A 15,501-nucleotide genomic window follows, 5' to 3' on the forward strand; every position below is an offset into this window, starting at 1 on the left:
GAATTAAGTTCGTTATGGTTATGGTTTTAAGTTGGTACGGTTATGGTTTTGCACAAAGTTCATTTCAATTCTTTCATTGGACAACAGGAGCAAAGAGAACCCCGAACCCCGATGGCCTCTAAAACATCGGGGACCGAATGGCGCGCCTCGAGCCTGTCACAGTAAAGCAAACAGGGGGCACCACCTAGCTTGAGCGGCTAGGATGCAAACAACACACTACCATAACAAAGTTTTCATCCAAGAGAGATGGATGCTTGGGAGTAATGATGAAGAGGGAGGGGAATGAGATCAAGAGAGAGAGAGAGAGAGAGAGAGAGAGAGAGGATAGCGGCTTAGTACTTAGGCACCATAGAAGGATGGCGAATCCGCACACCCTTCACACATACACAAGCTCACTCCACACACAAGACTAGGTGGCGATTCCGCACACCTCACATGGGAAAAACATTGCAAGGAAACATACTCATAAAACCTCAATCTTTATTTAGAGAATAAGGTGATGAAATGGGGAGCATAGGGTAGGGGAAAGAGAAGGGAGAGAGTGGTAGAGCACATGGCGGATAGGTGGGAGCTGATGGCGAAGACTCCCACGAGGGTTATGGCCATCATCCTTCATTTAGCTGTCCTTCATCTTTCATAGCCCAAGGGTGTAGCGGTCATGCTCAAGAGGAGCATGGTGATTGCGGTGATGGTGATGGTGTGGGTGTGTGTGTGTGCACTAGGCACACACAGTGCATAGTGTACTCTTTGGTGATGTTGTGTGTATGTTTAGTGTGATGGTGACCCCTCTTTATATAGGGGAGGAGGGGGGAGAAATTCTAGAATTTAGAAATGAAGAAATCATTATCTACATAGGCCATGTGAATGTGGGCCCCACTTGTCTAGCTGTGTGTATATGTGCCAGAACAACAGTCTCATGAGAGAGAGAGACTAAGAGAGAGAGATGGGTTGAAAAAAAATGAGAGGTGACATGGAGAATAAAGTAATTACAAGAGGGGAGAGAGGGGAGTGTGTTCAGAGGTGAATCTGTGTGCAGATGTGTGTGAACACAAGAAAAAGCAGGTAACCACCGGGTGGGGATGGGTCTGTGGGCACTTTTTTCAGTGAAACTGAGTGTGTGTGAGTGTGGGGGAGGTTATTTGGCTACAAGACAAGAGACATGGCTCCCTTTACCGAGAGAGGGGGGTATTTGGGTCATGGGATATGATAGGAGAGAGGAAAGGGAGGTGGGGTATACTGTTTTGGAAGATAGGATAAGTGGCATGTGAGTTAGGGTGCATTATTGGTGAGTTAAAATGTATTATTGGTGAGGGGTGGGGTAGCTTGAGGGGAGAGAGAAAGGAGAAAGGACAAGGGGAAGAGAGAGGGGGTTGAACTTTTGAGTGGAGGAGAGGAAAAGGGACACACGGCGGGGCAACACTGAAGAAAAAGGAGGCAAGGTGGGGATGGGCTGCCCCGCAAGCATGAGGTAGCCTATTTTACCTTTCTCATATATTTACATAATCATACTTTATTTTTTTCTTACTTTTTCCAATGCCTTTTATCACTCCCTCCCTAAGAGGGGGTTTTCATGGGGTGGGGACGAGAGGAGAGGGGTATGGGAGCTTGGCTTGTGAAAAGCCCCCATCATTAGCCCTCCCCTTTTGGCTAGAGGCATTCATGTCTATAGCTCATGTGTTTGATCATTATCGTTGGAGGTGGTGGCTGATGGTGTGTCCTCATCTGGAATGTCAATAGGTGGAGCCTGGTCAAATCGAAGAAAATAAGGTTTAAGTCGCTAACCATTTACGCTGGTTTTATGAAATTTTCCATCAGCCTCCATTAGCTGGTAGCTTCCATTGGCATACTTTTTCCTGATGATGAAAGGGCCTTCCCATCGGAGCAGGAGTTTCTTATCCTTGTGCGTGTCAAAGCGATTGTCATAGCGGAGCACCAATTTTCTTTTCTTCAATTCTTTTTTCCGGAGATGCTCGTTAAAGCTAAGCCGCATAATAATTTATTGCTTCTTCTCTGTTCAGCTGCAGTCTTTGCAAGTTGATGATGTGATCTCTCAAATGCATGTTGGGTTGTTGAAGTTGGCTTGCCATTACTCTGAGACTTTGTAGTTGCACTTCAATGGGCAAGATTGCTTCCTTACCAAATACTAGATGATACGGTGTGAATCCCAAGGATGTACGAAATGAAGTTCTGTAGGCCCATAAAGCTGGTAGTAGATACTTATCCCAGTCTCCAGGATGATTGTTTACCTGCTTGGTAATAATTTTAGAAACCATTCCATTTAACTTTTCAACTAGGCCATTACATTGAGGGTAATATGGTGAAGAGTGCCTTCTTGTAATGCCCAGTTTCTGCATTAATTCTCCTACCAAGTTTTCTCTGAAACCTGGCCCTCTATCAGAGATGATCTCTAAAGGTGTGCCAAACCTACATCATATGTGCTCGTAGATAAATTTAGCTACCTCTACCGCTGTGATTCTAGTGGTGGCTGTAGCCTCTGCCCATCTAGTCATGTAGTCGACCCCCATGATAATGTAGAATTTTCCTGAGTTGGCCCTAGGTAATGGCCCAATGGCATCGATACCCCATTTTTCAAATGGGACATATGAGAGAATAGGTGTCTGTGGTTCAGACATAAGGGACGTAGTGCCGGCCTTTTGACACAACTTACATGTTTTGCACCACTGGTGTACATCACGGTTGAGGCTAGGCCATATGAAGCCTGCCTGCAAGATTTTCCTACTTGTTATGTCTAGGAAAAAGTGACCACCACAAACCCCATCGTGACAGCCAGCAATTACTCCCGTGATTTCCTGAGAGAGAGGGACCTTCCTGAGTATTTGGTCCTTACCCTTACAGTACAAATCGTCATTGATGACTCGATACCTTGTGGCCTTCCACGTCAGCCATTGCTTCTGTCCCTTTGTTAAATCTAATGGGCATTCCCCTGTTTCCAAAAAATGCATGATGTCAGGCAAGGCATCACTGCCTTGAAATAGAGGGAGCTTCAGTTTTATTGCTCCAACCACCACTTCCTGTAGTCTTTCACTTGCTAGGGCATCTGCTTCTTGGTTTTGAGCCCTTGGGATATGGTGTATTTGAACTTCTTCAAACTTACCCAACAAGGTTTTTACACCACTTAAGTGAGTCCTTAAACTAGGATTCTTGCATGTCCATGCTTCATTTACTTGCCTTACCAGAAGTAGAGCATCCCCAAATACATTAATGCGTTGTACACCTTGCGAGACACACCATTGTAGACCCTTGGTTAGTGCTGCATACTCAGCTTCATTGTTAGAATGTGAATCTAACAATTGGCCCAATGAAAACCTTTGTCCCTTTGTCATCAAAGACCACTATGCCTGCAGCTGCTTTGTCGGACGCTCGCTTGTAGGCTCCATCAAAGTAGAAAGAGTATGCTCCTTCTACCATCAGTGGTACTGGAGGTACTCGGACTTCTCCTTCCTTAGATTGCTTCTCCTTCCCTTCAAAGACTTGGTAGGTCATGAGTCCCCCCAAACTTGCCCTTGTCGTGCTTTCTACCTGTACCGTGTAGTCAAACTCTTGCAGACGAACTGGCCATTTAGTAATTCTAGCAGACATATCCATGTGTTGTACAACATAGGGAAATAATTCATCCGTGTTTAGAATCACAAATTGCTTAGGCAGAAAATATGACCTAAACTTTGTAGTTGCAAATCTAAGAGCTAGGACTAAGTGTTCCACATGGGTGAAACCTTTCTCTCCTGCTGTCATCATTCGACTAGAGAAGTAGATTGGCCTCATGAAAGATGTTGTCGTATCCTTTTGGAGTAGCACAGCCCCCAATAAGTAATCACCAACACTTGAGGTGACATAGAATTTTTCATCCCACTTAGGTGGTGAGATAGTTGGCAAGGTGGCTAAGACCTTCTTTACCTTGTTGTAGTGATGTTCGCTTTCCTCGTCCCAAGTGAAAGTTGATCTTTGAGTGAGTTGTTGCAGTGGTAGAACAAGTTGTGATAGTAGATGCATGAATCTACTTAAGTACCTCACCTTTTGTAGAAAAGAGACCAGTTGATGTGTGGTCGTTGGTGAAGGTAGGGCTATGAGTGCGGACACCTTACTTGGGTCGGCGTTGATACCTTTTGCTGAAATTTCATGGCCTAGTAGAATGACTTGACTCTCCCCAATGTGGCATTTATCCATATTTAATTGCCCCCCTAGGCTCTGCAACCTAGCCAAACCTTCAGTTACCTTTTCTAAATGTGAAATATGGGAGCTATATATACAAAAATCATCAATGAACACTCTTATGGATGTTCCAAAGAACGGTTGAAAAACATATGTGACTTATCTTTGGAATGTGGCAGGTGCATTTGTGAGACCAAATGGCATAACCCTGTATGCAAAACAACCCCATGGCGTGGTAAAAGTGGTTTTTAGCTGATCTTCCAAGGCTATGCGTATTTGAAAGTATCCAGAATAACCATCACAGACGGTATAGCATTCAAAACCCGCTACTTCATTCAGAATTTCATCCAAGAAAGGGAGAGGAAAGTGGTCTCTCTTTGTAGCTGCATTTAGTGGTTTGTAGTCAACACAGATCCTCCACTTACCATTCTTTTTTAGGCGTCACCACTACGGGTGACACCCATTCTGAGTTTTCTAGAGGATAGATGAATCCCGCCTCTAGCAGTTTCCTTACCTCGGCTAAGACTGCCTTTTCTTGTATGACCCCTAGTCGTCGTAGCTTTTTCACAACTGGTTTTACCCCTTCCTTCAGCTTAATATGATGTTCCACCACTGTAATGCCTGTGATTCTTTCATAGTTGTCAATGAACAGGTTAGGAAATCCCATCAACATTTGCAAAAAACTATCTTTCTCCTCAAGTGTTAATTCCGTAGACAACATACCCTTCAACCTACTTCCTCCTAGGCCAGGTGATTTGCTCTCCTCTTCATTGGGTTTCCCTTTTGGTGATGGATCACCAGTTGTGCTTACCCTTTGTGGATCCTTCATAATGATACCCATCACATCAATGGAACTGTCACTTTCTTCGGTGGATGTGGTCTCCTCCTCAGAACTGGAAGATTCGCTAGCGGTTTCATCTGCCGATGTTTCCAGACTCATTTGCTTCTGCTTGCCAATCCTCATGTCGTAGTAGATTGTCTCCCCTTTCTTACCGGTCATGCGTAGAAGGCCAATACCCCAGTCCTGTTTTGCCTTCATGGCCATCAAGCATGGCCTTCCCAAGATTAGTGGATAGCCCTCCCCCTTAGTAGGAATTACAAAAACATCTACCTCTACCTCAGTGTTGAAAGCTTTTATTTTCACAGCACTTACCACACCCACACACTTTACTTTTGCGTTGTTTGCCATCTTTGCCTTGCATGGAGAAGGCCTGTCAACCGCGAGCCCTAATCGAAGCATCATAGCTTCGCTCATTACACAGATTTGTGCACCTCCATCAATGTAGGTGTTTCCAACCCTCTTTCCTTTTATGTTTAGGTCGACAATTGGAAGGATGTCATCCATGTTGCAACCCGAAATTGCTCCGGCTACCTTTTTTTTGGAGCGTGTTGTACTTGCCATTTTGGACCATTGTCGCCTTACTTTAGGTGCAAGATGTAGCAGCTGTGGCCATGTAATCTTCGGTCCTTTCTCTGCCACATCCAATGTTAGATCATAGGGCTTAGAACTTTCCCCTAGCTGGAAGTCGGTGATGCCCAATTTCTGTCGTGGCCTGGATGGCCTCTTGCTAGTCTCTCCTCTCATGCTTCTCTCATCATCTGATTGTGTAGCTTTCTCCCTCCTAGCTCTTTTCACAGTCATGGCTTCAAGTGGTTCTAAAAAGGTTACCTTCTCCTTACCCTTGTCCCTCTCCTTTGCTCAGGGTGGATCCACTAATACGGCTTTTCCTTTCTCTTCTAGCCTTATGATGTTTACAGGGCGATCAGGTGGTGGGGCTGGTGGAAGAGGTGGAATGGATGCTTGTAGTGGTGTCTGGGGTGGATGTAGAATTTGTGTTGGTGGGGGTGGTTCTCGGGGTGGGGGTGTTCTTTCTCTAGGGGGTGACAATTGGTTCCTCCTACCTCCTCTATTATAGTTTTGTCGTGGTTTGGGACAGTAGTACATACCGTGACCGTCTTCTCCACAGTTGTAGCAATGATACTCCCTGTTTTTTTGCCGTTCTCTTCTAGGGTCTTGATCTCTTTCTTGACTCCTCCCTTGCTGTATTAAGTGGACAGACAAATTCTTCAGTTGGTCAGTAATATGGGCCAATATATCTTGTTGGTCATCTCTCACCCCAAGAGCCGGTGGTGGTGGTGGAATGGTGGTTGTCATAGTTGCTGGTTGACGCAATGTTCCTGCTTCTATTGACTCGGTTTATTTGGCTTTCATTCGTAGCTTCTTGTCCTTAAGGCGAGCAATCTCAACAGCTAACTCGTACGTAGCCGGGAATCTACCTTTCACCTTCTCCTTGAGAAGTGGCCATAAGCCATGCGTGAACCGATCTTTTGTTAGGAAATCGGGTGCAGCTTTCCCCCTTGCCAGTGACTCAACCCACCGTTCCCACAAATCCACAAATTTGGACTCATAGGTGGCATATTCTAAAAGACCCTCCTGCTTCAAGTCTCTCAACTTGTCCCACAACTTTTCTGAAGTGGTACCTCCCCCAAAGCGCCTCTTAAAAGCGGTTTTTAAGGGTTCCCAGTCATCCTTGGTTGCTTGTGGAAGTGCATTGTACCATGATCTAGCTTCTAGCTTCATGAGATGCTTAAAGATTCTAACCCGGGATTCATCCGTATCTTTGTTGCTCACTACACATGCTACTTCAAAGTCATCTAGGAAGCTGTTACCAAATCCTCCCCCTTCTTTCCTTTAAATGTTGGAAATGCTACACTTGCCATGATTACTGAGAGAGAGCTAGAAAGACACACTTCTTAACTTGCAAAAGTTTTTTTCTTCTTTACAAGGAGGCGTGTATACCCTCTTATACTAAGACATAGATTAAAACTTCAAACGGTACATTGCCTTGTACCAAAGGTAAGACAAATGGTTGATTTGATGCCAGAACCTCAAAAAACCGCTCCCCACCCAGCATGGTGTCAATGACGTGCTGGTAGTGAGCCTTCAAGTCTAGTATTACCTTGATTGAGCGTACACGTGTTGGTATGTGTGATCTGTCTTGAGGTAGGTTGTACTGATTCATGTGAAGCTTAGAGGTGCTAAGTCACTGTCCAAGCTTGTGGGAGAGGGTGGTGTTCTTTCCTGAAACAAACTCAGTAGATCCCTAGTTTCTCTAGTGAGAGTGTGAGCCAATGATTCCGTTATCTGTGCTGCAGCATCAGGTGCAACTTGAAAACTGACTGTGATAATTACCTCGGTGACTTGAGTTACCCGATTCTCAAAGTAGAATAGTGTTGATTCTCTATTGTGCAGAGCTCCTTCCATTTTGTTGTTGTGGGTTGGTTGTAGGTTACGGACATGGTTTCGACCTTCTCCTTCTTCTTCTTGGCACTTGGCCTACGTATATCCACTAGGTTTGGCGTGTTGGTTGACTCTCCCACTGCAAATCGATTACCGTTACGCCTGGCACTCGAGCTTCGATGGAGATGCAGAGTTCATCTAGTTGTGCTTGGAGCTCTTCTTCTTCTGTCGTCCAGTTAGCAAATCTTGCTAGCCATTCATCCATTCACAATAGTTTAGGGGTTTTAGTCTTGTAAACTGAAGGGTTTCATGAAAAGATCCTCCGTGGGGGCACCAAATGACGGTGTGAGCGGGATGAAAACACACATAGCGCCTCTATAACGACCCGACACACACTCTTGGGAAGATACACACACACACACACACTATGGGGCACCACTCAGCTTAGACAACACACCTCGCCGAGACAGGGAACACACCTCTGGAGTGAGAGGAGAGAGACTATCCACTTGCCCACTCCACACACACACACACACACACACACACCCAAAAAACTCATCTCAAAAGAGGATAATTTCTGATGTTTAGATACAATTGAGCTTGGGCCAACACCAATGGGGCAAATAGCTCACATAATATGGGTAAAATAAGCCAGATACAATCACAAACTAGAGCAGAAACTTCGCTCATAGGAGAAACTTACACAGAAAAACAGCAAGAAAAGAGTGAGGAATTTGGCAAAATGGACAGCACCATCATGTCCGGAACGGCCCAAAACCCCAGTCTACAATGTCAAAGTGCTCAAATCCGACCTCGGATGAGCAGCTTATGGCCAAAACAAGCTCCAAAATGAGCAAAAACACACCTGCAGCTGTTCCTCATCTCTTCTCCACGTTTTTTCTGGTCTTCTCTCAGTTTTTTCAGTTCCCACACTTAGATTTATTACTTGGGCACCCTTGGTCTTTTAGATGACCTCAAACGGGCCCCGAACAGGCCAAAAACTAACCTCGCAGTGCATAGTTGTCACCTTTTTTGCATCATCCACACACCTGGCACTCAGCTTTCCCCAATAATGCATCCCGCAACCACGTGAAGTGGCCCCAAAAAAAGGTCCTCATGATGACCTTTCTGCATAATTCTCACAAGCAAATACCCACGTTGTGTCCGTACTTCTCCGCGTGCAAGTATTGACCCCATTCGGCCTCCTGACGCCACTAGATTCCATCTGACGCACCTGCTTACCTCATGTCGTCGGCCCGTCGATAGCTTCCTCGAGAAGTTTTACGTGCTACCAACTCCTCATTATTGTAGAAAAAACACACTGGTACTGGCAATAGTGAAAATCGATGCACTATGTGCATGCTGTCCTACATGTACACATGTGGGCCCCACATAACCACCTGGCTCTGGAAAATGGGCAATCCTTTATTTGATGCACCATGCATGGGTATGTACATATGCGCAATTCCTTGCTCCAAAAAACTCCTGACAAGAGGAGCAAAGAGAACCCTGAACCCCGATGGCCTCTAAAACACCGGGGATTGAATGGCGCGCCTCGAGCCTGTCACAGTAAAGCAAAAAGGGGGCACCACCTAGCTTGAGTGGCTAGGACGCAAACAACACACCACCATAACAAAGTTTTCATCCAAGAGATATGGATGCTTGGGAGTAATGACGAAGAGGGAGGGGAATGAGATCAAGTGAGAGCGAGAGAGAGAGAGAGAGAGAGGATAGCGGCTTAGTACTTAGGCACCACAGAAGGATGGCAAATCCGCACACCCTTCACACATACACAAGCTCACTCCACACACAAGACTAGGTGGCGATTCCGCACACCTCACATGGGAAAACATTGCAAGAAAACATACTCATAAAACCTCAAGCTTTATTTAGAGAATAAGGTGATGAAATGGGGAGCATAGGGTAGGGGAAAGAGAAGGGAGAGAGTGGTAGAGCACATGGCGGATAGGTGGGAGCTGATGGCGAAGACTCGCATGAGGGTTATGGCCATCATCCTTCATTTAGCTATCCTTCATCTTCCATAGCCCAAGGGTGTAGCGGTCATGCTCAAGAGGAGCATGGTGATTGCGGTGATGGTGATGGTCTGGGTGTGTGTGTGTGTGCACTAGGCACACACAGTGCATAGTGTACTCTTTGGTGATGTTGTGTGTGTGTTTAGTGTGATGGTGACCCCTCTTTATATAGGGGAGGAGGGGGGAGAAATTCTAGAATTTAGAAATGAAGAAATCATTATCTACATAGGCCATGTGACTGTGGGCCCCACTTGTCTGGCTGTGTGTATATGTGCCAGAACAGCAGTCTCATGAGAGAGAGACTAAGAGAGAGAGATGGGTTGAAAGAAAATGAGAGGTGACATGGAGAATAAAGTAATGACAAGAGGGGAGTGTGTTCAAAGGTGAATCTGTGTGCAGATGTGTGTGAACACAAGAAAAAGCACGTAACCACCAGGTGGGGATGGGTCTGTGGGCACCTTTTTCAGTGAAACTGAGTGTGTGTGAGTGTGGGGGAGGTTATCTGGCTACAAGACAAGAGACATGGCGCCCTTTAGAGAGAGAGGGGGTTATTTGGGTCATGGAATATGATAGGAGAGAGAAAAGGGAGGTGGGGTATACTGTTTTGGAAGATAGGATAAGTGGCATGTGAGTTAGGGTGCATTATTGGTGAGTTAGAATGTATTATTGGTGAGGGGTGGGGTAGCTTGAGGGGAGAGAGAAAGGAGAAAGGACAAGGGGAAGAGAGAGGGGGTTGACCTTTTGAGTGGAGGAGAGGAAAAGGGACACACGGCGGGGCAACAGTGAAGAAAAAGGAGGCAAGGTGGGGATGGGCTACCCCGTAAGCATGAGGTGGCCTATTTTAACTTTCTCATATATTTACATAATCATACTTTATTTTTTTCTTACTTTTTCCAATGCCTTTTATCACTCCCTCCCTAAGAGGGGGTTTTCATGGGGTGGGGACGAGAGAAGAGGGGTATGGGAGCTTGGCTTGTGAAAAGCCCCCATCACTACATGGATAGCATGTAGGAGGCGTATACATGATATGGTTTTTTTTAAAAAGTTTATGTAAAAACAAAGGGAACTCTGCCAAAATTTTTGTGGGAGCTCGGTTGATTTTGGTGCTGCTCGCTTTCTTAGGCAGAGGGCAGGAAGTCTGGCTATGGTGGCTGTGTCTATCTTTTCACTGGGCACAGGCCAGGCTACCTGTCCTCTACCCAAGAAACATTTTTTCTGTATTGGTCATCGATATATGCGTCTATATCTGCGTCTATATTTCCATCGAAATCAGCGTCTCTATCTGCGTCTACATCTGCGTCGCAAATAAAGCATTTCCATGCATATATCGACGCAGATTCCCAGAGTTTTACAGCGATGCAGATAGCGACGTCAAGCGTCGATGACACCTTTTTTTGTTGTAGTGTCTTGAGTTAGCATATGTAACCAAGCTACATCATGTGGTGCCAATACACAGCCTAGTATGTATTCAATAAAGCAATCATGCGTTGCACCTTGCTACTCCATGTGATGGATTTTAGCAACGGACAGTGAACGACCTTCAATGATGCTATTTTTCGCATACAATGCTTCATTTTTTTTATAGACATATCATTTCTATATGCACTTTTGATGTATTTATAGGCTCTACATGAGTTCCAAATTGTATGTTTGACTCTATCATGATCCCTAGGAGCTCTACAGATGCACACAATTTTATGGATCTCATGGGCCGTCGAACATTTTTTTTTATGCCCTGGGTATAAAAATGAAATTTAGGTCATTTTCTTTTGAGAGTAAAGATTTCAGGAAATCTTGTGAGGAAGGTGGAGATGGTGATGCGTGTAGTGGAGCTTCCTCTTGTGCTTCCGCTCTTTCAATGGCATGCAATTGAAAGTTGAGTACTCTTCTGCTTCTATCATCGTGTCATTTGCGTTAATGGTGTGTGGTTAAGTGTTGATTAGTCTCTAACTATTTCTTCCCACTCTCAATCCTCTTCTCCTTTGATTGATTGGTGAGCTCTTTGAGCTTTTGATCTATGTGTGTGAGTGATTAATGAGTGTGTGCACCATTGTCCTCTTGATTTGCATTTCATTTCCTTCTTCTTCTCTCTTACAATTTGGATCCGCTTCTTGCATTTCTTTTTACTCCATCCTCCATGCACGAGCCAAGCTTTGCTCCACCAGATTGACATTATGTCGGTGGATTGAGATATGCTTGAACCCGCCAACATTGGTGCTGCTATCGGGGATCGTTACTTAAGCTAGCGGAGTCATTAGTGTGTAGAAGTGTTATTAACCTTCAATCAAAGTAGTTTAGGTTTTCAATTAGGTATTGGTGATGGTGAATGGTTGATTTGTGACGATATCTTGTCTAATAAATTGTGTGTATTTTTCATGTTTTCCCCTCTTTTTCACTAATTTTGACACTAATTTGTGACTAATTTACTAGCAAGTTTTGTGCTAAACATGTGTGTATAGCTAATGAGAAGCTTGGTAATCACTCTTCTGAAACAAAATTGAAAAATTTTATGTAGATTTGAGTGATTCTTAGTGTGTAATTAAGAGTTTTTTTACTAATTATTTCCTATAATTACTCGCTAATTGCATCAGTTATTGCATGTGCGTTTAATGTTACACACTGATAAATCTTTAATTTGATGTGCGTTCATTGATCTTATGCATTTATTTTTTTTTGAAATAAAAGCTACACATAAGATTTTGTGTTGGTTTGTAGGTCAAAGTGGTTTTATAAGTACACACACACACACACACACACACACACACACACACAAACACACACACACACACACACACCGGTGGAGTCCTCAGTTGGAGTGAGAATTGGATGCAATTCTTGACGTAAATGTGAGTGTACTAACCAACTCAATTGGTTATTTAGGTGTAGCCTTTAATTGAAAATTAGACACAACAAAATTGGTTCAAGATTGTGTGTATTGGTATGCGCCTATGTGTAGGCAAAGTGCACAAAATTGAGTGCAATTGTGCAACAATGTTGATGCCAATTGATTGATTTGAAGTTATCGAAGGTTTATGGTCATCGAATTGATTATGGTGAATGGTTTTAAGTTTGCAAATTGCATCGTTATGCTGTCGGAATTCCGGTAAATTTATGTGTGTGTAAGCTTGTAAGCGTGTTGATTGTGCATGATTACACACTTTCAAATTGATTTGAATGATTAAATAAATGTGCAAATGAGACGGTGAAAATGTTGATTTGATTATTATTTCTGGACCAAAGTGGAAAAAAGTTTAATTAGACCACTAACTAGATGAACTTTCGGGTCAAATTTGAGTCAAAACAACGGTACTTACATTTCACAATGTTGCAAATTGAGTTGAATTGGATGCATAATTTTCAACCAAAAAATGGTACTATTTTGGCTATTTTTTGTAAAATTTTAACAGTTTTTTGGAAATTTATTACTTAAGTTTGTAATTTTTAACCAAAAATGATAAAAATAGAAAAACCTGATGTGAATTGTCAATCTGGAGCATGTTTTGTGACTCCGTTACCTTTTTCTACATTTTTGGCTACTTTTTGAACATTTTTAGCGTACTTTTGAGTCTCGAGCATTTTTTTTTTACTTTTATATTGTTTTCAATTTTTGAAAAGAAAATGCACATGCACACACACACACGCACGGATGCACGCACACACACATCATTTCACCACTCCCTCTCTCTGTTTTCCATTTTTTTGGTGAATTTTTGGCCTATTTTTCTTCTTTTTTGTCATTAATTTTAGTTTTAGCCTTTTCTTTTATTTGCTTTTGTTTTTCTTTAAATAACCAGCCCTAAATCACCAAAAAATTGAAAAAAAAGGACAAATTACAAAAGAGAAACAAAACAAACAAAAACAAAAACAAGATAAACAAAGAAAAAAGGAAAAAGAAAAAACACACACACTTACTCACCCACGCACGTAGGAACGCACCTATACCCACACACATACACCATAATAAATTTATATATATATAACTCACAATGTCTCTCTCTACTGTCAGTTGGTTGCTCTCTCCGACTCTCTCTGTTGTTTTGCACTCCACAAGAGGGCCCGCCGCCTGATTCACTCTCTCCCCCCTTCTTTTTCTCCATGAAGACGCCTATGCTCCCTCTTACAATTTCCCCACAATAACCACCAATTGTCCACGTTCACTCTCCGTTGTTGACCTTTTTGAGCCCCAGTTTACTTATTTTTATTTAAATTTCATAAATTTTTATTCAATTTCATTTCATTTAATTTTAATTTCATTTAATTTTAATTTCATTTTGTTTTCTTTTTATTTCATTTTCATTTGAGTTTCAGTTTATTTTGACTCAATTTTATGCTATTTTCATTTCATTTTGTTTGAATTTCAATTTATTTCAAATTTCATTTAATCTTAATTTCATTTATAAAAAAAACCCTGAAAAATCTAAAAAAGTAAAACAAATAATTAATAAACAAAAAAAAAATCACTAAAATCCCAAAAAAAAAAATTCAAATGTAAGAAAAACTCACAAAACCCTCCTCAAAAACAAAAAATTTTACTTTTTTACTTTTTATTTCTTGTTTTATTCACTTTCTTTTTTATTTGAAAGTCGTTTATTTGTTTTTCTTTATATATATATATATATATAACCAAAAAAATAAAAAACTAAAAAAAAGACTAAAAAAAGAACTGCATTTCTCTTCCTTGCTTCTCACACGCATTCGATATCCGGTACACACTCCATTCACGCGCACGTACGCACGACTAGGCACATTTAGTGTAGATACCCACGATGAGTGCCGATTTTTGCCAGACTTTGCACGATCACGCCCGAGTTTGCCAGATTTGAGCGAGATTGCATGCATCGACCCTATTCGTACACGAATTTTGATTTGGGTCTAGATTCAATCAGTTCACAAGCTTTACAGCCATTCATGCGTATTATTGCATTTTTGCTTGATTCAATACGCGCTTCACTACATTTGACCCCAATTTACGATAGACATTCATTGCCCATTCACGCACGTGATCTCGACTTGGCTTGATTTTAGCCATTGGTCACACACTTACACACGATTAGAGTTGATATTTGACCGCGACTTGAGCCGAGAGACGATTTTTAGAACTTGATCACACACAGTGACCCCAGATTAGCGTTTGGCTAGCCTTCGATTGCCAGATTCCACACCATAGCTAGTGGTCATGCACATAGAGCTGCTTGACACCAGATTTGACCTAGATTGCTACATTTTGGCCAGGGCTTTCATTAACGTATTAACCTGAAAACACCATATCAATAAATTTGGAAATTTCCTAATTCCCACTTTCAGAATGATCTTAAGATTTGACCACATGGCCAAATCTCAACGAAAGTTTTGAGAGCATGGCTTGAAAGGGCTTTTCAAGTACTACCTTGTGGAAGGATTTGACCTTAAAAATAGTTTGCAATTTGTACATATGGCCAAATCTTTAAGACATTGGTGATTCCCATATTGAATCTAATTCTCAAACTCCTCTTTAATATGGTGTTTGAAGTGTGAAGTGATAGTAACTCATGTTATTAACACCCCATGGGAGTGTTAATAACATCAAATTCACATTGAACTGCTTAAAGGAGGAGTTCCTGTTTGCCCGACGGGATATTTGATTTGCCCGCGAGCACCCTTTGTTGCTCGGCGGGCTCAAAATTCCCTCCAAGTTCAAATCCAAGCATCACTTTACTTGCACAACACCCATGACAAGAGTGACAACGTCAACAAATTATCCCATGGCTTTCGTCCACTAATCAAGTTGACACATTTAGAAGGGGCAAGCCTGGCAAGATAAGGGCCATCATTATTAGCACTCGGGTCATCTCAATGATTGAGTAGTATCACTACCAAAAATTCTCGTGCTTGCTTACCTCACACCATAATAAATGTAAGCCAACATTTATCGGGGCAAACGATGACGTGGTGACCTTGATGTCTGAAAACTCTATTGGAAGCCAAACACCATCTATTCTACTACATGAGCATCACTCAAAGGCATGCTGAAACTTCTTTGGTCCAAGGGTCTTAATTATAAAGGCATCCGTAGTTATG

This window comes from Adiantum capillus-veneris, chromosome 13 (genome assembly GCF_014529385.1).
Source record: "Adiantum capillus-veneris isolate H3 chromosome 13, ASM1452938v2, whole genome shotgun sequence".
In the NCBI taxonomy this organism is placed as follows: Eukaryota; Viridiplantae; Streptophyta; class Polypodiopsida; order Polypodiales; family Pteridaceae; genus Adiantum; species Adiantum capillus-veneris.